We start from the raw sequence: 26076 nt of genomic DNA on the forward strand, positions 1-26076 counted from the left end.
CAGAAGTTTTGTGAAACAGTTTGCTGCGAATCCATGCCTGGTGAAAAAATCTGCTCATCACTACTCGGCACCACTAAGTCCTTCTTGCCTTCTGTTCCCAAACGGGAGCTGCTGCACCTATAAAGGCAGGGAACCCTGGAACTACCACCACCTACAGATCAAGTGGTACCTAGAGGGTTTCCTTAGCACCCTGCATCAATTGGAATTGGCACAGTTTAGTTGCACCCACATGCCAAACACCGGATATGACAGCAGGCAGACTTTGAAAATATTCAGCACAATTACACCCAATTTACAAATTGCACTCACAGTTGCATCCATTTTGGTGAATTGAACACAATTGTGGTAGGCACAGAGCTATTCAATAGAATCATGAGATTCACACGTTTGCTCTCAAAAATTACACTTTGCTCACTGAATTTGCAGATGTAAACGATACCTTTCATCTGTCAGGCAACAGAGAATATGCATCTCACTTTGGTGAAAATGCCTTAGATTAAAGGTTAAAGGTTAAAGGCAGCCATTGAAAAAATAAAATATACAGGTATGGGACCTGTTATCCAGAATGCTTGGGACCTGGGGTTATTTACCAATAAGGGGGTCTTTCCGTAATTTGGATCTCCATACGTTAAGTCTACTAAAAAGTCATTTAAACATTAATTAAACCCAATAGGTTTGTTTTGCCTCCATTAAGGATTAGTTATAATTTAGTTGGGATCAAGTACAGGTACTGTTTTATTATTACAAAGAAAAGGGAATCATTTAACCATTAAATAAACCCAATAGGGCTGTTCTGCCCCCAATAAGGGGTAATTATATCTTAGTTGGGATCAAGTACAGGTACTGTTTTATTATTACAGAGAAAAGGGAATCATTTAACCATTAAATAAACCCAACAGGACTGTTCTGCCCCCAATAAGGGGTAATTATATCTTAGTTGGGATCAAGTACAGGTACTGTTTTATTATTACAGAGAAAAGGGAATCATTTAACCATGAAATAAACCCAATAGGGCTGTTCTGCCCCCAATAAGGGGTAATTATATCTTAGTTGGGATCAAGTACAGGTACTGTTTTATTATTACAGAGAAAAGGGAATCATTTAACCATTAAATAAACCCAATAGGGCTGTTCTGCCCCCAATAAGGGGTAATTATATCTTAGTTGGGATCAAGTACAGGTACTGTTTTATTATTACAGAGAAAAGGGAATCATTTAACCATTAAATAAACCCAATAGGGCTGTTCTGCCCCCAATAAGGGGTAATTATATCTTAGTTGGGATCAAGTACAAGGTACTCTTTTATCACTACAGAGACTGGTTTCTGGATATCATATTTAATACCTGTAAATATAGTAAGTACTTTAATTCAACACAAGAATAATCTGATCCATTGAGGAAAAAAATATTAAAATGTAAAATACTGAAGCGGTATATCTGCTCAGTCACTGTTTGTGCTGCTCTAACACAATGCCTCCTGGAGGGTTCAGGCAGGTCACTATAGGGACTATTTATCAAGCTCAGATATCTGAGAGAATCTCTGTCATTTTTTTTCTTTGACCCCAGAACTGACAACGTGTGTCTATTTTGTCTTTTTTTTTTGTCTTTCTCTATTTCCTACCATCTCCCATTTCAGAGTAACCTTTCCCTCAAGCCTCCATTCAGGCTTCAGCTATTCTTCCCAATTGGAGTTTCCATGCATTTGTCTTCTTCAGGGCTTAACGGGGGCAGAATTCTCTGAATGCACGGCTGTGCTGTGACCAATCTGGAGGAATTTCTTATATCTCCTGTGGTTCTTAAAAAAATAGGGAAAAAGACAAATAGCGGGGACTTGGTATAAATCCAAGAAGAACTGTTGTCAGAATAAAATAATTGGGATCCGTGAGCGTGATGCACCTGGCTCAGGGGAGCTGAAATGGAAAGGTTCCAAGAGGGTAAAAACATATATTTATCATAGCCCCTTGCTGAGCTGAACAAATGTATGGGCCCAGCGCTTTGTAGGTTCCCGGGCAAAAAGCTTTATCCTCCATTTACTTGATTTGAAACTGCTTCATCTAAATAAACCTTTTTTTAGAAAAATATACTTTTTTAGCAGTATGTGCCATTGGGTAATCCTAAATAGAAAACTGCCATTTTAAGCACTAAGGGCCGCCCCCTGGGATCATAGGATTCACAGTGCACACAAACAAGCCAAGGCACACATACATGCTAGGCCCCATCAGCCAATGAATGGTCAGAGTTCTGCCTTTTACTCCCACACTACTTCCTGTTACAGTTAGAGCTGCATCACTTCCTGTCAGCTGATCTCTGAGGGAGCACACAGCCCATCACTAAATGGCGGCTCAAGGGAAAAGATGTACAAAGGCAATAATTACTGACATTTATATTGCATTTTAGTAATATTCTTTAAAAGGCCACTTAATATGATATAAACTCTGTTTATATCATATTTTATCTGTTCGTTAAATATTAACCATTCTGGGGGTATAGTTTTCCTTTCAAGTGCCCAGTGCATTTTCATGGCAGTGTTTTTGTCCACCATCCAACGTGTTACCTTACTTACCAATGCTAACAGTGTGGCAGCTCACACTCCTGTAGGTGCACACATGCAGACAATAAAGCTTACTATGCAGAATAACCTGTAGGGGTTTGCTAAAATAGGCCCCTCAGGATGTATACCCCTAGGATAGGTCCCGGGATGGTAATGGTTAAGGTAAAATGGGTATAGCCTGGTATATCTATAGTTAATGGGGAGTATCCCCGCAGTTCGGGTTATGGCCACAGGGTGGTGCATAGGCCTATAAGATGGGAAACAGCCATCTGCAGGGAGCCATCTTAGTTTGGGAGTCTCTAGAGAGAGGAGCTTCAAGTTGTTAGTAGCTTCTTGTAAGTAGGACACTTTAGGGAATGGTAGGAAAGAATGGGCCGCCATTGCCCCTCCAGGAGTGTAGAGGGATTAAGATCCCACCAGCATTACATCAGCTGGGAGTTTAGGGCACACAGTGTGTAGGTAAGGGAGAGATAGTCTCCAAGAGAAAGGAGGACCCTGCTAAAGAGTTCCTGGGTGTAGTACCGGGGGTGAGTCTTTGTGGAGGGTCTGCCTGGCGAGAGTACCGGGGGGACCTCCTAGATGAGATCATCCTGGCGTGAGTACCCGGGGTACCTTTGAGTGAGGTTCCTTGTGCTTTAATGTAACCTGTGGATGTGTCCTGACTGTCTGATGATACACTCCTGGAGAGGTCTGCCCAATAAAGATTAACCTGTTCATTGCAATCTGCTGTATTCCGTGTGTGTGTACCCAGGACCATTACAACTAGTAAGGAATTACCCCAGGGAGGGGCAAATCGGCCAGAAGCCAGTGTATCCCATTGAGGGGTTAATACACTACATCAAGTCCCAGGGTGAGAGTTGTAGTTCTCCCATAGCTGAGCCCTGGGTGGAGGCACGCCATTTATCAGAGAAGTCCCTGCTTCCCCCATAGTAAGCGGGGCTCAGGACTCCTGGAAGCGCCAACCAGTGAAATATCAGCAGGTAGTGCCACAGAATCTGCTAAAGTGGGCTACAAACCTATGTCAATATATTCCATTAAACTAATATCAAAAGCATATTGACAAGTAGGGTTGGGCCCCAAGCACATGTTGCTTATCCAGAGGGGAAGATTATCATCCCATGGAAGAAGCTCCTCATTGTAAAGTACCCACTGGAATTACTGTCAAGGGAATGACAATGGCACCAGATTAAGTCTGTCCTGTTGCATACACATTAGTGAGCTGGTCTATGCATTTTTATAAATAATACAAATTTAGGCAATAGGACCTATGATGGAAATAAAACTGGGCAATTAGTTTACAGTAGGCAACTAGAGAGACAAATTTAAGCTTCAGATACTAAGCAAGCTACAGAGCACTAAGGGGCCAAAAAGCTTACCCCTTAGTGCTGATTTAAAAAGGACTTTCATCCAGGGTTTGGCTGCACTTTGCACCTACAGTGGATATATAAAGTCTACACACCCCTGGTAAAATGTCAGGTTCCTGTGCTGTACAAAAATGAGACAAAGATAAATCATTTCAGAACTTTTTCCACCTTTAATGTACCTATAAACTGTACCACTCACTTGAAAAACAAACTGAAATCTTTTAGGCGGAGGGAAGAAAACCAAAAAAACTATAATAATGTGGTTGCATAAGTGTGCACACCCTCTTCTAACTGGGGATGTAGCTGAATTAAGCAATCACATTCAAAATCATGTCAAATAGGAGTCAGCATACACCTGCCATCATTTAAAGTGCCTCTGATTAACCCCAAATAAAGTTCAGCTGCTCTAGTTGGTCTTTCCGGACATTTTTTTAGTCGCATCCCACAGCCAAAGCCATGGTCCCCAGAGAGCTTCCAAGGCATCAGAGGGATCTCATTGTTACAAGATATCAGTCAGGAGAAGGGTACAAAAGAATTTCCAAGGCATTAGATATACCATGGAACACAGTGAAGACAGTCATCATCATCAGGTGGAGAAAATATGGCACAACAGTGACATTACCAAGAACTGGAAGTCCCTCCAAAATTGATGAAAAGATGAGAAGAAAACTGGTCAGGGAGGCTACCAAGAGGCCTACAGCAACATTAAAGGAGCTGCAGGAATATCTGGCAAGTACTGGCTGTGTGGTACATGTGACAACAATCTCCCGTATTCTTCATATGTCTGGGCTATGGGGTAGAGTGGCAAGGGAAAAGCCTTTTCTTACGAAGAAAAGCATCCAAGCCAGGCTATATTTTGCAAAAAACAGTCAATATTGGCACAAAACCTTCAGGCTCCTGCTAGAAAGCTGAACATGAGGAGGAACTAATCTTTCAGCATGACAATAACCCAAAGCATACATCCAAATCAACAAAGGAATAGCTTCACTAGAAGATTAAAGTTTTGGAATGGCCCAGCCAGAGCCCAGACCTGAATCCGATTGAAAATCTGTGGGGTGATCTGAAGAGGGCTGTGCCCAGGAGATGCCCTCGCAATCTGAAGAGTGGGCAAACCTTGCAAAGCCAAAATGCGCCATGCTGATAGACTCATACCCAAAATGATTGAGTGCTGTAATAAAATCAAAAGGTGCTTTAACAAAGTATTAGTTTAAGGGTGTGCACACTTATGCAACCACATTACTTAGTTTTTTTTTTGTTTTCTTCCCTCCAACTAAAAGATTTCAGTTTGTTTTTCAACAAGTTTTCAACAAGTGGTACAGTTTATAGGTCACATTAAAGGTGGAAAAAGTTCTGAAATGATTTATCTTTGTCTCATTTTTGTACAGCACAGGAACCTGACATTTTACCAGGGGTGTGTAGACTTTTTATATCCACTGGAATACAGAGACTTGTGGTAATTCAGAAAAGTGTGGGCAGAGTGTAAAGTGTGAAAACATTTGCAATTTTTGTTTTTTGCATTTTGTACCAAGGCCTTAGGGCTGTATTTTTTTCCAATGCTACACTAGGCACCAGATAGGACCACCCCACCTTTGGGGACAGGCATATGTACAGCTTGTTTACTGCGCACACCCTGATTGCAAAAGGAAGATGAACCCCTGCCCACAGTGTCAGACTGGGACCCCAGGGGCCCACCAGAAAACCTTAGACCCTAGGCCCGCACTCCAAACTATTTTTCCTCCTTTCCTCACCCAACCTCTTTATTCTCCTAGTCTCTTTTATTTACATGCTAGCATCTATTCTTCCATCTATTTCTTCTCTTTGTTCCCATACAGAAATAGGGAATGGCCATGAAACAGGCCAAATAGTCAGGAGCAGGAGGGCCCACTGACACCTGAGCCCACTGGGAGTTTTCCTGGTATCCTGCCTGCCAACCCCCTCAGCTCCGCTGCCAGCTGTAGCAGTGCAAATATCATCTACTATTGATAACAGAGGGGGCGGTTTGGATTGGGATTATTAAGGGGGGGGACTTCAAGTGCCTATGTCCCTTGGCCCACCACAGTCCCCCCCAAAGCTCCATAGTCATAGGCCCATGGGTGCCTATATATAAATATGTCCCTGCCTGCCCTGCATTTTTTGGTGTTATCTAATTAATTAGATAATGAAAGCTCCAGTTTCTAGTATCTCTCACTGTGTGTGTGTGCGGATGAGATTACATTTGTGTTGATACTAGTGTATGTGCTACACAATTCCACAATTTCATACCATTCACTATGTTCCAAAACACAGTTCATAAGAAAGGATCCTGGGCCTCAGCACTCTCACAAAAATGTTATTTTTTGTTTTAAATGTCAGATATACAAACACAGCACTTTTCATAAACATTTTCACAATGTGTTTCCAGCATAGTGACTGAAAGAAGGGACTATTCCTAGAAACACCAGCTAGAAGCCAAGCTCTTACCCCATAAATCACATTTTCCTAACCAACGTGCTAAATCCCTGGATGCTCATTCACAGCAGCTCTGTTAGAAACCTCTAATGTTATCCAGATCCTGGGAGGAGAGGTGCAGTTACACTGGGCCCAGGGCGGTGATACTGGAATCAAAGCATGAGCTAAATATCAAGGGTTAGTCAGCAGTAAAACACATGGGGGAACACAGTATCTGTATCTGCAAAGTGATAAAGTAGAGGAAGAATAGGGAGATTTGAGAATTTAAAGATCATAAGGATATGGGCAAATGGCCAATGTGAAAGTCTAGACTGATAATAAATAGGACAAGGAACAATACTGTGTTTATTAAAATGGTTTAGATGAATGTAAATTATTTATTATGTAAAAGCATCTATTAAAGGGAAACTAAGCCCCAAGATTACATTGTGCACAGGACCACCATGGGGGGGGGGGCAGGTTAGAGTCTTGTCAGGTGTCTACTCCCAGTAGGAGGCCCAGAGAGAGCGCTGGTAGAGTGTGGCTAGGTAGCATCTGGGACATTCATTTTTATTATCCTTTATCTTCCGTTTAGAACTGTCGTATGCCATGCCACTTTACAGAGATTATACATCCTTGCCTTCATGTCCCTATCACATTTACACACACTACGGTTAATTTTAACCATATGGTTTTTGGAGCATATGATAAAATCGCAGTACCGTGCAGATTATGCCCTGACTGCAATCAGACCTCGGACCCCAATGTCTTTCAATGCTATGGTCCATGGTTCAATTCTATACAGGGTCTAATTATATGAACATTTTTAAATTGAGGACCCTACTTAGTTGGTAGGACTTGGTCACCAGGGGACCTTGACAGACAGTGGCCTAATAGCCCAGTCACCCAGGCCAAACTTGTAGCGTGGGGCCCCATGATTTCTGATGGCAGCCCTGCCTATCCAAATGAAGTACAGAGGATAACGTAGAGGAGGACTGAACCCCAAGAGATAACTTTTAAATTAACAGGGAAGAAGCTTGGCAGATCTATCTTTTGTCTATTGTTTTAATCATGGAAACTATTTGTTGTTTGTTATTTCTTGAATCAAACAGGGAAAACAGGGAAACTGAAGCTTACATAGTTACATAGTTAAGTTTGGTTAACAAATCTCCCTGTTCGCGGGCGACTAATCTCCCCGAATTGCCATCCCACCCCGAAAATTTAAGTCGCCGGTGGGATGGCACACGCTGCGCAGGCAATTTTGGCAAATCGGCGAAGTTGCCGAGCGAGGCATTTTCGGCGATTTGCCGAAATCGCGCCGCCACGTGTGCCATCCCACCGGCGACTTACATCTTCGCCGGTGGGATGGCAATTCGGGGAGATTAGTCGCCCGCGAACAGGGAGATTTGTCGCGGGCAACTAATCTCCCCGTGTGCCAGAGCCCTAAATGAAACCCAGTACATGTATATAAACACACTTTTACAAAAACGATTTATATACACACACATAAACTATATATACTAACTGTAGATATTAGTATCACAATAGCCTTGGATATTCTGATTGTTCAAGAACTCATCCAGGCCCCTCTTATAGGCACTAACAGAATCTGCCATTACCCCACCCCTTTTGTTTTTTTGTTAGTAGAAGTCCGTTATACGGGTGTATCATAAGCAAACTGGGAATCTAATTGTCTACACTGCAAGGACCAAACATGGAGTAATTTTAATTACCCTGTTTGCCCTGTTTATCTCAAGAAATAACAAAAACCCAACATTTTCTTGGCTAATGTCTTACGGAGTGCTTTAGTCGCCCACAATAAATCTCTGCTACCAGGTGACTAAATGCTCCGAAATGCCTTTCCACCAGTAACAAATGCAGTCTCCAGTGGAAAGGCCATCAGTTGGTTTTCTGAAGTCGGAAAGCTGAAGCAATGCTTAGGACTTTACACCGCTGATTGTCTTATTTGCCAGTTGGAAGGTATTTCAGAGCAATCAGTCACCCGCAGTAGCAGAGATCTATCGCGGTTGGCTAAATCGCTCCTTGGGACATTAGCCTAAAACAATAGGCAAAAAGTATGTTCAGCACAAGCCCTATTTATTGCACACTTGTTTAATAATGGGAATAAAAAATGAAGGTATGGTGATAGTCTAGACTAAGAAAGGTAGGTGGACTTATTTGGATGAAGAATGGTATTTACCGTCAGGGGGCTAATCATAAACATCTGATTGAGGACTGGATTGACCCTGGCCATTATCCACAATAAGTGATCACTGATGGTTCACTGCAAATTTTCCACTAATGGGGTGATCAGGAAAAGAGACTGAGGAGCTGACAGACTCAATCAGCATCTCTACTCACATGACTGGCAGAAGTAGTAGAAGTAGTTCTAACTGAACCGGCTGCTCCATCAGGGTCGGGATGCATGGAAGTACTTTGGCTAATCTCTGCCGGAAGAGGAGAAATAGCCTGGGAATTCCTACCCCAATTAATTCTAATAAGATTAAAGACAATGCTGAAACTGAGGAAAGATTTCATTTTACTGTTGCAACTGAAGGAATATACTGGTGTTATATCAAAAGGAATTTCCAGGAGCTGTTACAACATGGAAATGCTTAAAGCAGTTGTCCAAAAACTAAGGGGGGCTAGGAGAAGTGGGGGACTGTGCCTACAAGTCTGTTAGGGAGAGAATTGTTGAGAATGGCCATTTGCCAAGTATACCTGGAATCCCAGCATGAAGGCCAGTTAGGGTGAACCCTTATTTGCTGTCCTAGATATTAATGGATGAATGACGAATGACGAATGATTTGAGTTAAACACAAATACTGTATTTCCCTTTATCTGTACAGTTTAGTGAGCTAAGGGGGGCCTGGACCTTCCAAATTGGACCTTCAAGGGGACATATAAATCTTGTCTAAGAAATACTTCATCCAGTAAATGCTGCATGAAATGCTCCAATAAACTTTCTGGCAGTTAGTTATCTCCATAAAGTCTACAGTGGTTAGGAAGGTACAAACTGTGGCCCAGCCCCATACACTTACATTTGTGTAAGTTACTAAACCCCACAGTAAAATAACTTTTGGAAGCTTCACAATCATGGGAAGATGATCTTTTCACAAGTATATCTTAAATTTATACTGGGCCGTTGACTTTTTTAGCCCTTTACCCTCCATGTGTCACAGAGTTGCCACAAAGTGCACTTTTCAGACACCAATTGATGTGTTTTTTTTCCCACAATGCAGAATTTCCACATCATTGGGGCCACCAGTTAAAAGGAAAGGAAAACCTGAGGGAGCTGCAGGGTAGAAGAGGTAATGGGTGGGATGGAGGGGGAGTGCAGGGGGCAGATTGGAGGCAGAGTGGGGTGGAATTGGGGCAGGCCAGAGGCAGAACATTAGGGATAACAAACTTACTGGCAAGTACATTGCTGGTAAATTTGTAATGCCGACCTGGCCCTGGCTGGTATTTTACTGGCTAGACCGGCAAAATACTGGCCAGGTTGCAACCCTATTAGCACTAGAGAGGTTACTAATATATATACATTTCAAAGTCCAGAGGGAAAAAAAGCATTGGATGGGTTACTGTTTGCATTGCAAACAACAATTGAAGTTAGAAAGTACAAAAATAAAAAATCACAGCAGCAGTGAAATAAAGATAAAAAATACATTTTATAAGGACATGTAAGGCCTTACTGTGTGCATTGCTCTAGTTTCCTATACACTAGATAGAAATGTTTCTATCAACACTAATATGATGCCATTAGCGAATGTGTCATTAAACAGACTGAGGCCTGTATAGAATGGAAAAACCCCTAGAAGATGTTGTGAGCTTCTCTGTAGCAGACAGGAAAGGAGACATTCCTGTAACTAGGCCCATGATTGAATAGGGCCCAGGGAATGCTAGAAATGTTACAACATGCCCTGCTAATAAAAGAAACTTGCACTGTTTTCGCCAATGCTGTGTTTGCCGCCTGTTAAAAATAACAACTGGTTCTGCTCTCCAAAAGCCTTTTGTAATGAGCGCACCGTGCAATATAGCAGGTATTTACAGCATCGCCCGCGCCGCAAGTGTAAAGCGGGGAAGAAAAACAGCCCGCATGAAAGAGATTCCTTCTTACAAATACGTTTTTCTTTCCTTGAACATTATAAGCAGAATACCCAGGGCCCCACTGGACATTTGTTATATATCGTGAGGGAACCAAAGAATACTTATTGCTCCCTATAATGGAATTTCTTGTCTGGCTGGAATCTGTCATTTTGTGTATAGTAGGGCAAGTGCTATCAGGGGTGGGAGATATAATAGGGCTGTAGTATATAGTAAGGCAAGTGCTATCAGGGGTGGGAAATATAATAGGGCTATAGTATATAGTAAGGCAAGTGCTATCAGGGGTGGGAGATATAATAGGGCTATAGTATATAGTAAGGCAAGTGCTATCAGGGGTGGGAGATATAATAGGGCTATAGTATATAGTAAGGCAAGTGCTATCAGGGTGGGAGATATAATAGGGCTGTAGTATATAGTAAGGCAAGTGCTATCAGGGGTGGGAGATATAATAGGGCTGTAGTATATAGTAGGGCAAGTGCTATCAGGGTGGGAGATATAATAGGGCTATAGTATATAGTAAGGCAAGTGCTATCAGGGGTGGGAGATATAATAGGGCTATAGTATATAATAAGGCAAGTGCTATCAGGGGTGGGAGATATAATAGGGTTATAGTATATAGTAAGGCAAGTGCTATCAGGGGTGGGAGATATAATAGGGTTATAGTATATAGTAAGGCAAGTGCTATCAGGGGTGGGAGATATAATAGGGTTATAGTATATAGTAAGGCAAGTGCTATCAGTTTGGGAGATATAACAGGGCTATAGTATATAGTAAGGCAAGTGCTATCAGGGGTGGGAGATATAATAGGGCTATAGTATATAGTAAGGCAAATGCTATCAGGGGTGGGAGATATAATAGGGCTATAGTATATAGTAAGGCAAGTGCTATCAGGGTGGGAGATATAATAGGGCTGTAGTATATAGTAAGGCAAGTGCTATCAGGGTGGGAGATATAATAGGGCTGTAGTATATAGTAAGGCAAGTGCTATCAGGGGTGGGAGATATAATAGGGCTATAGTATATAGTAAGGCAAGTGCTATCAGGGTGGGAGATATAATAGGGCTGTAGTATATAGTAAGGCAAGTGCTATCAGGGGTGGGAGATATAATAGGGCTATAGTATATAGTAAGGCAAGTGCTATCAGGGTGGGAGATATAATAGGGCTATAGTATATAGTAAGGCAAGTGCTATCAGGGGTGGGAGATATAATAGGGCTATAGTATATAGTAAGGCAAGTGCTATCAGGGGTGGGAGATATAATAGGGCTATAGTATATAGTAAGGCAAGTGCTATCAGGGGTGGGAGATATAATAGGGCTATAGTATATAGTAAGGCAAGTGCTATCAGGGGTGGGAAATATAATAGGGCTGTAGTATATAGTAATGCAAGTGCTATCAGGGGTGGGAGATATAATAGGGCTGTAGTATATAGTAAGGCAAGTGCTATCAGGGTGGGAGATATAATAGGGCTGTAGTATATAGTAATGCAAGTGCTATCAGGGGTGGGAGATATAATAGGGCTGTAGTATATAGTAAGGCAAGTGCTATCAGGGGTGGGAGATATAATAGGGCTATAGTATATAGTAAGGCAAGTGCTATCAGGGTGGGAGATATAATAGGGCTGTAGTATATAGTAGGGCAAGTGCTATCAGGGGTGGGAGATATAATAGGGCTATAGTATATAGTAAGGCAAGTGCTATCAGGGTGGGAGATATAATAGGGCTATAGTATATAGTAAGGCAAGTGCTATCAGGGGTGGGAGATATAATAGGGCTATAGTATAATATAGTAAGGCAAGTGCTATCAGGGGTGGGAGATATAATAGGGCTATAGTATATAGTAAGGCAAGTGCTATCAGGGGTGGGAGATATAATAGGGCTATAGTATATAGTAAGGCAAGTGCTATCAGGGGTGGGAGATATAATAGGGCTATAGTATATAGTAAGGCAAGTGCTATCAGGGGTGGGAAATATAATAGGGCTATAGTATATAGTAAGGCAAGTGCTATCAGTGTGGGAGATATAATAGGGCTATAGTATATAGTAAGGCAAGTGCTATCAGGGTGGGAGATATAATAGGGCTGTAGTGTATAGTAATGCAAGTGCTATCAGGGGTGGGAGATATAATAGGGCTGTAGTATATAGTAAGGCAAGTGCTATCAGGGGTGGGAGATATAATAGGGCTGTAGTATATAGTAAGGCAAGTGCTATCAGGGGTGGGAGATATAATAGGGCTATAGTATATAGTAAGGCAAGTGCTATCAGGGGTGGGAGATATAATAGGGCTATAGTACATAGTAAGGCAAGTGCTATCAGGGGTGGGAGATATAACAGGGCTATAGTATATAGTAAGGCAAGTGCTATCAGGGGTGGGAGATATAACAGGGCTATAGTATATAATAAGGCAAGTGCTATCAGGGGTGGGAGATATAATAGGGCTATAGTATATAGTAAGGCAAGTGCTATCAGGGGTGGGAGATATAACAGGGCTATAGTATATAGTAAGGCAAGTGCTATCAGGGGCGGGAGATATAATAGGGCTATAGTATAATATAGTAAGGCAAGTGCTCTCAGGGGTGGGAGATATAATAGGGCTATAGTATATAATAAGGCAAGTGCTATCAGGGTGGGAGATATAATAGGGCTATAGTATATAGTAAGGCAAGTGCTATCAGGGGTGGGAGATATAATAGGGCTATAGTACATAGTAAGGCAAGTGCTATCAGGGGTGGGAGATATAACAGGGCTATAGTATATAATAAGGCAAGTGCTATCAGGGGTGGGAGATATAATAGGGCTATAGTATATAATAAGGCAAGTGCTATCAGGGTGGGAGATATAATAGGGCTATAGTATATAGTAAGGCAAGTGCTATCAGGGTGGGAGATATAATAGGGCTATAGTATATAGTAAGGCAAGTGCTATCAGGGGTGGGAGATATAATAGGGCTATAGTATATAGTAAGGCAAGTGCTATCAGGGTGGGAGATATAATAGGGCTATAGTATATAGTAAGGCAAGTGCTATCAGGGTGGGAGATATAATAGGGCTATAGTATATAGTAAGGCAAGTGCTATCAGGGTGGGAGATATAATAGGGCTATAGTATATAGTAAGGCAAGTGCTATCAGGGGTGGGAGATATAATAGGGCTATAGTATATAGTAAGGCAAGTGCTATCAGGGGTGGGAGATATAATAGGGCTATAGTATATAGTAAGGCAAGTGCTATCAGGGGTGGGAGATATAATAGGGCTATAGTATATAGTAAGGCAAGTGCTATCAGGGGTGGGAGATATAATAGGGCTATAGTATATAGTAAGGCAAGTGCTATCAGGGGTGGGAGATATAATAGGGCTGTAGTATATAGTAAGGCAAGCGCTAACAGGGGTGGGAGATATAATAGGGCTGTAGTATATAGTAAGGCAAGCGCTATCAGGGGTGGGAGATATAATAGGGCTATAGTATATAGTAAGGCAAGTGCTATCAGGGGTGGGAGATATAATAGGGCTGTAGTATATAGTAAGGCAAGTGCTATCAGGGGTGGGAGATATAATAGGGCTGTAGTATATAGTAAGGCAAGTGCTATCAGGGGTGGGAGATATAATAGGGCTATAGTATATAGTAAGGCAAGTGCTATCAGGGGTGGGAGATATAATAGGGCTGTAGTATATAGTAAGGCAAGTGCTATCAGGGGTGGGAGATATAATAGGGCTATAGTATATAGTAAGGCAAGTGCTATCAGGGGTGGGAGATATAATAGGGCTGTAGTATATAGTAAGGCAAGTGCTATCAGGGGTGGGAGATATAATAGGGCTGTAGTATATACAGTAAGGCAAGTGCTATCAGGGTGGGAGATATAAGGGCGAAGACACACGTAGCAACTTTTCACCCATAGATTATTTAAAAAGTCGCGGCGACTAAAAGCCCCTTGTGTCTTTGCCCTAACAGGTCTATAGTATATATAGTAAGGCTGTATATTACTGCACTCCATAGAGACTGACAAATGAAGTGGACGTGCAGCTTCTGTTTATGAATATGGAATGTGTCACATGGTATAAGTAAAGGTAAAACAAACATGAGTTGATAAGACTTTCAGGCCCCACCCATAACTGAATGAGTGAAGGTTAAACACATCTCAGTCTGAGGGATGAGAGCTGAAGGTACTGATGGTTAATGAAGCAGTTAATCCTCACAGAACACAAGAACATGTCAATATTTCTCCATATTCCTTTCCTTCTAGTGCTTTATGAATAGAATTTTTACTGGAGGCCAGACTTTCTAGGGAACGGCAGCATTATATCAGCTTTGGATGTTAGCCCGGTCCCTTTAATATACAGTAACTGCACAGCATAAAATTGGGGCTCCCGTGCCAAGAGCTGTAGCGTAAGAGCTGCGCTCATTTCACACATTGCAGAATAAAATGGATCGGAGGCCATTACTGTGACAACCCTGAGCCATGTTTTACCTGATAAAGGTGTGGTAATATCAGAAAATTCTATATACATAATTGCATTGGCACTGTGGGACTCATGATTAACACCCCCCGTCTGTTCTAACAGGCCCCCTGTTTCCTTAGGTACATACCCACTCAGATAAGTAGTGAAATGTTTACAAGATTGCTCAGAAAGTCCAGTTCCTGATGACTTATCGCTACAAGATACTGTACACCCAGACACTAGTTAGGCTCATACACGCGGCAACTTTGATGTCCCTGTATGGCATTAGCCATTGTGGCAATTAGGTGAGTGAGTGGGTTTTTAAAAATTTCACCGACTAATCACCCCATCTGTCATCACCCTAAAAGTGTAGTAAACTCCCTTGTTCAACAATGAAACTCTGAATTAAGGTCCCCATACACGGGCCGATAGTAGCTGCCGGTATGGGTCCCTTGGATCGATTCGGCAGCTAATCGGCCCGTGTATGGGCACTCCCGACGGGCCTGCCTGACCGATATCTGGCCTCAAATTGGCCAGATCTCGATCGGGCAAGTTAGAAAATCTAGTCAGATCAGGGACAGCATCGGCTCGTTGATGCGGTCCCCGGACCGACTTTTCCTATACCTGCCGTTATAATAACGATTGAATTACCCTGGATTCTCCCGATATCGCCCACCCGTGGGGTGGGGGGGATATTGGGAGAAGATCCGCTCGCTTGGCGACATCACCAAATGAGCGGATCTTATGGTGTATGGGGACCTTAAGGCTTGGGCTGAACATACTTTTTGCCTATTGTTCTAAACATGAAAAATCTGTCTTTTGTTATTTCTTAAGATAAACAGGGCAAACAGGGATATTGAAGCTACTCCATGTTTGGTCCTTGTGAGGCAGATAATTAGATTGCCAGAGCACATATTATGCAGGGGTATTGTCTGAGCTATGGGAATTTAATTATCTACCTCACAAGGACCAAACCTGGAGCAGCCTCAGTTTCCCTATTCGCGAATTGGGGTGCATCAGGACTTTAATTGGGGGAACCAGTGATGGAACCAAAGAGAATTACAAACAGGCACATTGCTGATGTAATACCATCCCCTGCCATTGTCAGCGCTTTACTGGCTATGCCACTTAATCAAGTTAAAGCCACTGAATCAAGTTACATAGATTGCATGTCTTTTCCCGGCATACTGACATTTATCAAAGCAAGTTGATGTTCAGTTTTAGGGGTCACCCCACATGCCCCCCCATGCTCCGTTGCTTTTCTGCAGCAAGTTTTAGGTTGTAAGCTCTTCAGAGCAGGGCCCCCTTGAGCTCCTATATGTAATTTTTTTTTCACCATTGTAATGTACAGCACTGTGGTACACATTGGCACTTGGTGAATAAAACAATGCACCTTTGCTATTCTCTAGCAGCTTTCTGTAGTGTTAGCAGAGAGTTTTTCCTATAGTAGAAGCCAAACCCCCATTTTCTTGCCACCGGGCAGCTGGAATGCATGGGGCCTTTACACTGTAATCTCTTACCGTGAGCCCAGACTGTTTTTGTTCGCAAGCCATTCACCCATTCTGTTTACAATTTCCCACAATAGCTGCTCCCACTGAAAAATCTCCTGTAACCAATGCCTGTAAAGAAGCCAGGGCTGCTAATTGCATGGGGAAGGGCACAGCCCCAGGCTAACTCCAGGGTAAGGTTGGACTCGCAAGGCTATTTGCTTTATTTAAGGGCACATTCTCCTAATCCAACAAACATGGATCACAATATACCAAATATCAACAAAAGGCAGACTAGTGTGAAAGTTTACAGAGTGGCCCCTAAAACAGAAAGGACCCCCCCCCCCCACCTATTTTCAACCAGTCTGCTCCCTGCATAGGCTGGCCTGACCGCTCCTAAACCACATTATATGCTTCTCTGGGATCTGCCCACTTCCGGTAACTCTTCAGGTGCGTCACTTCTGTTGCCTGGTGAATCCCACACGCTGAAAGATGGAGGTTGGCATCCACTGAGAATGCTCCTGCCCAGTTGTGAGCACCAGGGAGACACTGGTAGTATTGTGGGAAAGCATGGCGGCCACCCACCTTTACACTGCTCTGCATTTCTCAAAGAGATATTTGGAAGGGGCAGATCTTAGGTGCACAGATGATGTGGTCCATTCAAACACAATAGCCAGAACACTACTTCCTGCTTTCAGCTCTCTTACATCTTAGATAGTCAGTGACTTGAGGGGGGGGGGGGCGACATGGGACATAACTGATCAGTTAGTTTGTGAGCACACAGGTCAGATTTAAAAGCAAACTAACTTAACAGTTGTGTCCCATATGGCCCTCCCTCAAGTCACTGATTGGTTACTAACTGTTAACAGCTTAGAGAGCTGTAAAGAAGGAAGTAGTGTTCTGGCTATTATGTTAAACATCTGCCCACTCCAGCTTTTTATATTTTTTGATTTTGCACAGTCTATTTACCCAGTTTCATTTTTTACACTGAACTGTTACTTTAAGAGCAATAGAGTGGAAAATGCAGGCTGGGAAATGTCCAGGAGGTTAATTGATTGCAATATGCTTTAGGGAATGCAGCGCCAGCAGGGGTGCTGCTACCATGAGGCAAGTTGAGAAACTTGCCTCAGGCAACAGCGCCCCCCAAAGTTACGGGGGGGGGGGGCGCTGTTGTCACTTAATGGTAACATTAAGTGACGAATTTCCATTTTTTAAAAAGGAAATTCGGGCTTTGCTAGTGCAGAGAGCGCAATTGTGCTTGCTACACTATCGATGCAGCCCCCCCTGGACCCCCTCCGGCACTCTAAAGATAAGTGTGGGGGGCCGAGGGGGATGTGGCTCAGGTTCAAAAACACCCCTGAGCACCAGAAGTGATATCGTCATAGGGGGCTCACCTATCAGCATGCCCCCAAGCATTAATAGAAGCTGGCACCTCCCCAGAGCAAGTCATGTCAGATAGGGCCACCCTTGGCTACCCATGCAGCCCAGGGCTTCTGTTATAGATTTACAATGGCAACATTATCATTCTGTGCCCTTGACCATCACTATGACCTGCAAACATGCCACATTCCTGAACTGAGCCAATGAATATTGGCACCACTATAAAAGGCCACCCAGATGGGCACCGGCCTGTTGCCCACCGCAGCTGTTGTTTATTACAGATAGGAACATTTCCCAGGAGGTTCCCCCTTATTGTTTTGTCTCAATTTCTGGTTCGGTTTTCTTGTTTTCCCGGCTTCTCCCTTTTTATTGCAGAAGTTTTACAATTTAAATTCCTTTCCTACAGCCCAAGTCCCACATAACGTTACATAATGGCTGAATGGCATTTAAACAAAACACGGGGAAAATTAACTGCCTTGCGTCTCCTTTTTATTAAATGCCTATGAAACGCCATAAAAATACCAGCAGCTCCAGGGCCTACGTATATTTCCAGGAGAAAAAAAGGTGTTTCCGTAGCCAAATACCGTTAAAACAAAAAGTAGGATTTCTGAATTTTAAATGCTATGAATTTTGAAAAAGTAAGAATTTTGAATTAAAGCTAAACAGGCCGGCAGCTGTAATGGAAACCATCTGCCCTACTGACAGCCAGTTGTATCTTTTTATAAATGGAAACCTGTTTTCCATTTCCGTCTGTTCCGATGTCGACTTTTAAGAGCAGGTAGGGTTTGATGCTTTTTAAAAAGGCTCAGCTTGTCCATACGAGACAAAAACATGTTTTAGTGCAGTTCTCTGGCCCGTCGTGAAGAAAAATATACAGTTCTGCCGAAGAAGAGGAGAGACGGAGTCATTCAGATCCCCCATGTGTTTAGAGATTATATTGTAGCTCAGCAGCAGCCAGAGGGCCAAATTAGGACATACCTGATCCAGATAAACATCTGTGAATTATATACTTTCACACTTATCCGCCACTAAAATGACTAACATGAAAGACAAACAGAAGGAGCCCCTTATTTACTGTTCTCATGCTACTGGGAGCCACGCACGGAATGATACCGTACAGCAGGTTATCAGTGCAGATCAGGGTTCATTGCAGCAAATATATTTAATTAGTAGGGAGGGAGAGTAATCAGACATGTAGTAAGGAGCTTCCTTTCATAAACAAAACAGTTGTGGAAATATTTCAGGTGGTATTTCAAGTATTTATATGGAGGGAGGTACTTTCCGCCATTCTTTCCAAGTCCATAGGCAGCCCCATCGGGTTTTGTTAACTCAAACATGGCAGCCACGTGAGTTGCATATACTGTGTAATCCTGTGTTTCCCAAACTGCGGAGCTGGCTACCCTAGGGGAACCCAGGCTGATGGCCAGATAGGGGAAGATTTAGGGAAAATGCCTATTTCCTAACCCAGATATTCCTGGAAGCACAAGAGTAAGGGCAGTATTGGACAGGGACCCCAGGGGCCCACCAGAAAACCTTAAACCATAGGCCCACTATCTTTTTCCTCCTTTCCTCACCCAACCTTTTTATTCCCCTAGTCTCTTTTATTTACATGCTAGCATCTATTCTTCCATCTATTTCTTCTCTTTATTCCCATTCAAAAATAGGGAATGAGCATGAAACAGGCCAAATGGTCAGGAGCAGGAGGGCCCACTGACACCTGGGCCCACCGGGAGTTTTCCTGGTATCCTGGTGGGCCAGTCCGACACTGAGTAGGGGTGAAAACACATGGAGCTACTAGTAGCAGCTACGTGTCACAGCTACAGTAATAGAAAAGGCTTATCATTTACTTGTCTCTACGTGTGTTTTAGCAGAGGCAATTCTCAGTTGTATGTGGCAGGGGATTTTCTGGTGTTTAGTAACTGTGACAAGTATCTGCTACTATGTAGCTCCACGTGTCTTCACCCTAAGAGTTGTGGGGGTAAAAGCTTGTTTTCAGCCCTAGATAGGGGCAGACTGGCCCATCGGGAAACTGAGAAAAATCCAGTTGGCCCGACCCTGTTGGGCCCTGCCATCTGCTTGCAAGCCAGCCATCCCCAGTCACCACTGTTTCCCGCTCCGCTGCTGTGGTTTCCACTGTGGAACACACGGCCATCTTTAATTTTTAACGATGAAGTAAGTAGCACAGCAGAGCAGGAGTGGCCTTGGCTGGGGGCGGAGCAGGGAGCAGCGGTGGCTGGGTGATGAGCCAATTGGTGGCTGGGTGCTGGGCCCTTGAGTCGGGTACCTGGTGGGCCCTGGCTACCCCAGTCCAACTCTGACCCTAGATAGTTAGAACATTAAAGCAAGAGTTTGATTAGCTGCAGAGGTTGTTTAGTTGCTGTGAGCAGGTCAGTGTGTGAGTCCAAGTGCGTGGGCCACAATTGTGGCGTGTCCCCATAACAGCACAGCTCAGAGGGAGCATCAAGTCGCACCAGGATACGTTTTACTGCATTTATCAGTACTAGTAACTTTGTCGTTTCTTTAACCCTGTCTCTTTGTTCTTCTGTAGTTGCCCATAAAGGGGTTGTTCCCATCTACCTTAACTTTTAGCATGTTATAGAACGGCTAATTTTAAGCAACTTTTCAACTAGTCTTCATTTTTTCTTCATAACAGTTTTTGAATGATTTGCCCTTTTCTTCTGCCTCTTTCCAGCTTTCAAATGGGGGGTCTTTGACCCAGCATCCAAACATCTATTGCTCTGTGAGGCTACAGTTTTATTGTTACTTTTTATTTACTCACCTTTTTATCCAGGCCCTCTCTTCTTCATATTCCTGTCTCTCATTCAAATGAATGGTTGCTAGGGTCCAAATTACCCCAGCAACCGGCTATTGATTTGAATGATCAGATGGCTGCTGAAATTCCAAGTTGAAGAGCTGCTAAACAAAGGGCTAGATTTATTCAAATACCACAGACAAAAAAATGAAGACCAATTGCAATTTTTTTCAGAATATCACTCTATATCATACTAAACGTTAATGTAAAGGTGAACAACCACTTTAAACTCAATAAAGGGATAAACATGCGGTGTTTTAAGGTATATTATCACTTGCTTCATGTTGGTGTAGAATTTGGTGAATTGTTTCAATTCAATAAGTTTCAGGAATGCCTACTTGTATTAGAATTTTTCAATTGTGATGCATTTTTGTTCAAACGTGTTCAATATCTAAGGGAGTTCTGCTTTGGAGTTATTCTTTCCATTACTAAGTGCCCAGTGGATGAAACACACAGGCAAATGTTAAAGTCGGAACACAGCTCATAAATTCATTTCTACTGCAGAACAGAAATGTATCTGTGCCAAATGGATCCGCTCACAGTTTAACTCATCCCCCCCCGGCCGAGAAATAAACATCTAATACCCACATGAAATGAAGCCGTTTAAGTGAAATACGAAAAGTATTGACATTGCGTCTCTGCTTTCTTTCTTAGTCATCTGGTGGGGCCGCCGTGAGAGGTCAGGCACCGGGTCAGGCAATCAGGGTCATTTATTGGCTTATTGTGCTAAAGTGGAATCAGATTGGAGCAGGCTGGGAGGGTTTGGCGTAATGTCGCCTTCCAGAGACTGGGCCTTTGTGTAGGTCACCAGTATCCAAACTTGCCATCAGCGGCCAACTGCGTTTATAATCATTTCTGCCCATTTAGCCCACCGTGATTCCCCCCGCTCAACCGTGTGTCATTAGAGTGATAACGATCCAGGCCCAAACCACAATCAGCCCCTTCTCCCCATCCATTCTGGATTAAGATATAATTAATCCATATTGGAGCCAAAACAATCCTTTTGGGTTTAATTACTGTTTAAACAATTGTTTTAGTAGACTTAAGGTAGGAGATCCGAATTACGGAAAGACCCCTTATCCTGAAAACCCCAGGTCCCAAACATTCTGGATAATGGGTCCCATACCTGTATAAACTTGTGAAATGAATCCGTGCCAGAGTTTGCAGATGAGAATAGCCTCAACTTTTCTCTATCACAGCTGATGGGAAGCAGGTATTTGAGGTCCTGGGTTTCCCCTACTAACGTAAACAGTGAACTGTGATTCCCAGGGAAATTCTGAGCTATAAAACATTCACACCTTTAAAGGAAAACTACACCCTCTCCAAGCAATGTAGGTTTCTATAAAAAACATATATTGCATAAAACAGCTCATATGGAAAACCCTGCTTCATCTAAATAAACCACTTTCATAAAAATATAGATTGTTAGTAGTATGTGCCATTGGGTAATCCTAAATAGCAAACTGCCATTTTAAGTACTAAGTACTGGGATCATACAATTCATGGCGCACTCACAAACAAACCAAATACATCATCTTAAGGTCCACGTGTAGGGGCACCAACGATGGGCCTGAAATTGGCCAGATATTGATCGGGCAGGTTAAAAAATGTAGTCGGATCGGGGACCGCATTGGCTCGTTAATGCGGTCCCCGAACCAACTGCGCCCATTACCACCGTTTAAATTCGGTCGTGCCAAATGATCAAATAAAAACGACAATATCGCCCACCCGTAGGAGGGGATAACAGGAGACGATCTGCTGGGTTGGCGACCTCGCCAAGTGAGCAGATCTTAATGTGTATGGCCACATTTAGGCCACATCAGCCAATTATGGACTCCCACACTAAATGGCGGCTCAAGGGAAAGGATGTAAAAGGGCAATTTTACTGATATATATATTCCAGTTTGGCGAGATTCTTTAATAGGTCACTTAATATGATATAAACTATCCGTTGGTTAAGTATTCATTCTGGAGGTATAGTTTCCCTTTAAACAGGGAAATATGATAATTACACTTGTAGGGTATTTTCACTCTTGATCTTGAAAAAATGTGGGGAAATTTTTGAACTTGTCAATAGTTTGTTACTGGATTCTGGTTTGTCCACATAATTTGTAGGTTCCACATAGAATAATGCTATGCTAACGGGGGGGGGGTTCTCACAGTCTCCCTGCAGAGGCTGCATGATAAGATGGCCGTATTTGGGTCTGACATTAGCTGCAAACTTGATCTGGAGTGGTTTAAAAACCCTATTGACAAAGACCACATCTATTTGGCTCCCTACATTTATCTGACTGTTGACCAAAGGGCAGATCAGCCCAATTTGGCCCAACACTGGGGGTGCCCAAAACCTCACCAAATGAGTGAATCTTTCTGCATACAGGCATAAATGAGACAGAAGCTATAAAAATGTGGATCTTTATGAGGACGTCTGTGGTGTGTAGGAATAGCTGGTGGGTGGCCCCTCAGGTCAATGGGTGAATAACGTGGTGGGGAGCCGCATGCCACAGACTGAATCCCTATTAAGGGGCCACCTTCAGGCTTAGTGAGTCCAGGCAGGGAGGACAGGCAGTGATGTCAGAAGCAGTGACATCGGGGTGGAGGACGGTGATGTCAGAAGCAGGGGTTATGATGTGGCAGTTGGCGACCAATCAGCGTGCCAATTTAATGTAGTCCTAGTTTGGAAAACTGGGCATGCAGTTTTGACCCGGACAGCCCTCCCAAAAACCAAGCTGTCTGGGCAGATGGCAACCCCATTGCCCATTTACATGTAGTACTCAGCCAGTGGGTTTGTCCAGTCTGCCCAATCAATATCTACAGAAACTCAAGTCAGATACTGATTGGGGATGGTTTGTTTAACTCTATTCACCGGCCAACAGGCTTCTGACTGACTCAGGATAGGCTGAGTTGGTAGCTAATGGCCGCCGGTGTCTAGACACACACTTTAAATAAATATTTCAGGGCTCATAGTCCGACAAGAAACATAAGCCATCTGTCACTTCTGCTGAGACCAGAGTGCATTAAAGTATGGAAACCCTAGGAATATGTTCCTGTTGGCTGGGCAGATTCTATGCACAGGTAACCATGATGGCAAATCTGCTTGCTAAATGCCACACAGAGACATTATGGGCACTATTTATTCTACTATTTATTCTGCGAACATAAGTAGCACTTTATAAATAAAGATATACATACATACTGTTTATCTTATCTGGATTCACTGGCAGGTCTGTCACAGGCCTGTATGTACTCTGTATGTATATCATAGCCTGTATGTACTCTGTATGTATATCATAGCCTGTATGTACTCTGTATGTATATCATAACCTGTATGTACTCTGTATGTATATCATAGCCTGTATGTACTCTGTATGTATATCATAGCCTGTATGTACTCTGTATGTATATCACAGGCCTGTATGTACTCTGTATGTATATCATAGCCTGTATGTACTCTGTATGTATATCATAGCCTGTATGTACTCTGTATGTATATCATAGCCTGAATGTACTCTGTATGTATATCATAGCCTGTATGTACTCTGTATGTATATCACAGGCCTGTATGTACTCTGTATGTATATCATAGCCTGTATGTACTCTGTATGTATATCATAGCCTGTATGTACTCTGTATGTATATCATAGCCTGAATGTACTCTGTATGTATATCACAGGCCTGTATGTACTCTGTATGTATATCATAGCCTGTATGTACTCTGTATGTATATCATAGCCTGTATGTACTCTGTATGTATATCATAGCCTGTATGTACTCTGTATGTATATCATAGCCTGTATGTACTCTGCAGTCTCTTGTCCCTAATAGCATTAGCCTCTATGTACCCAGCTGTCCCTTGTCCCTGATAACACAGGCCTGGATGTAATGGCAGTCTCTTGTTCCTGATAGCACAGGCCTCCATGTACCCAGCTGTCTCTTCTTCCTGATAGCACAGGCCTACATGTACCCAGCTGTCTCTTCTTCCTGATAGCACAGGCCTACATGTACCCAGCTGTCTCTTCTTCCTGATAGCACAGGCCTACATGTACCCAGCTGTCTCTTCTTCCTAATAGCACAGGCCTACATGTACCCAGCTGTCTCTTCTTCCTAATAGCACAGGCCTACATGTACCCAGCTGTCTCTTCTTCCTGATAGCACAGGCCTACATGTACCCAGCTGTCTCTTCTTCCTAATAGCACAGGCCTACATGTACCCAGCTGTCTCTTCTTCCTAATAGCACAGGCATACATGTACCCAGCTGTCTCTTCTTCCTGATATCACAGGCCTACATGTACCCAGCTGTCTCTTCTTCCTGATAGCACAGGCCTACATGTACCCAGCTGTCTCTTCTTCCTGATAGCACAGGCCTACATGTACCCAGCTGTCTCTTCTTCCTGATAGCACAGGCCTACATGTACCCAGCTGTCTCTTCTTCCTGATAGCACAGGCCTCCATGTACCCAGCTGTCTCTTCTTCCTGATAGCACAGGCCTACATGTACCCAGCTGTCTCTTCTTCCTGATAGCACAGGCCTCCATGTACCCAGCGGTCTCTTCTTCCTGATAGCACAGGCCTACATGTACCCAGCTGTCTCTTCTTCCTGACAGCACAGGCCTACATGTACCCAGCTGTCTCTTCTTCCTGATAGCACAGGCCTACATGTACCCAGCTGTCTCTTCTTCCTGATAGCACAGGCCTACATGTACCCAGCGGTCTCTTCTTCCTGATAGCACAGGCCTACATGTACCCAGCTGTCTCTTCTTCCTGATAGCACAGGCCTACATGTACCAAGCGGTCTCTTCTTCCTGATAGCACAGGCCTACATGTACCCAGCTGTCTCTTCTTCCTGATAGCACAGGCCTACATGTACCCAGCGGTCTCTTCTTCCTGATAGCACAGGCCTACATGTACCCAGCTGTCTCTTCTTCCTGATAGCACAGGCCTACATGTACCCAGCTGTCTCTTCTTCCTGATAGCACAGGCCTACATGTACCCAGCTGTCTCTTCTTCCTGATAGCACAGGCCTACATGTACCCAGCTGTCTCTTCTTCCTGATAGCACAGGCCTACATGTACCCAGCGGTCTCTTCTTCCTGATAGCACAGGCCTACATGTACCCAGCTGTCTCTTCTTTCCTGATAGCACAGGCCTACATGTACCCAGCTGTCTCTTCTTCCTGATAGCACAGGCCTACATGTACCCAGCTGTCTCTTCTTCCTGATAGCACAGGCCTACATGTACCCAGCTGTCTCTTCTTCCTGATAGCACAGGCCTACATGTACCCAGCTGTCTCTTCTTCCTGATAGCACAGGCCTACATGTACCCAGCTGTCTCTTCTTCCTGATAGCACAGGCCTACATGTACCCAGCGGTCTCTTCTTCCTGATAGCACAGGCCTACATGTACCCAGCTGTCTCTTCTTCCTGATAGCACAGCCCTGGATGTAATGGCTGTCTCTTCTTCCTGATAGCACAGGCCTACATGTACCCAGCTGTCTCTTCTTCCTGATAGCACAGGCCTACATGT

This window comes from Xenopus tropicalis, chromosome 1 (genome assembly GCF_000004195.4).
Source record: "Xenopus tropicalis strain Nigerian chromosome 1, UCB_Xtro_10.0, whole genome shotgun sequence".
Lineage (NCBI taxonomy): Eukaryota > Metazoa > Chordata > Amphibia > Anura > Pipidae > Xenopus > Xenopus tropicalis.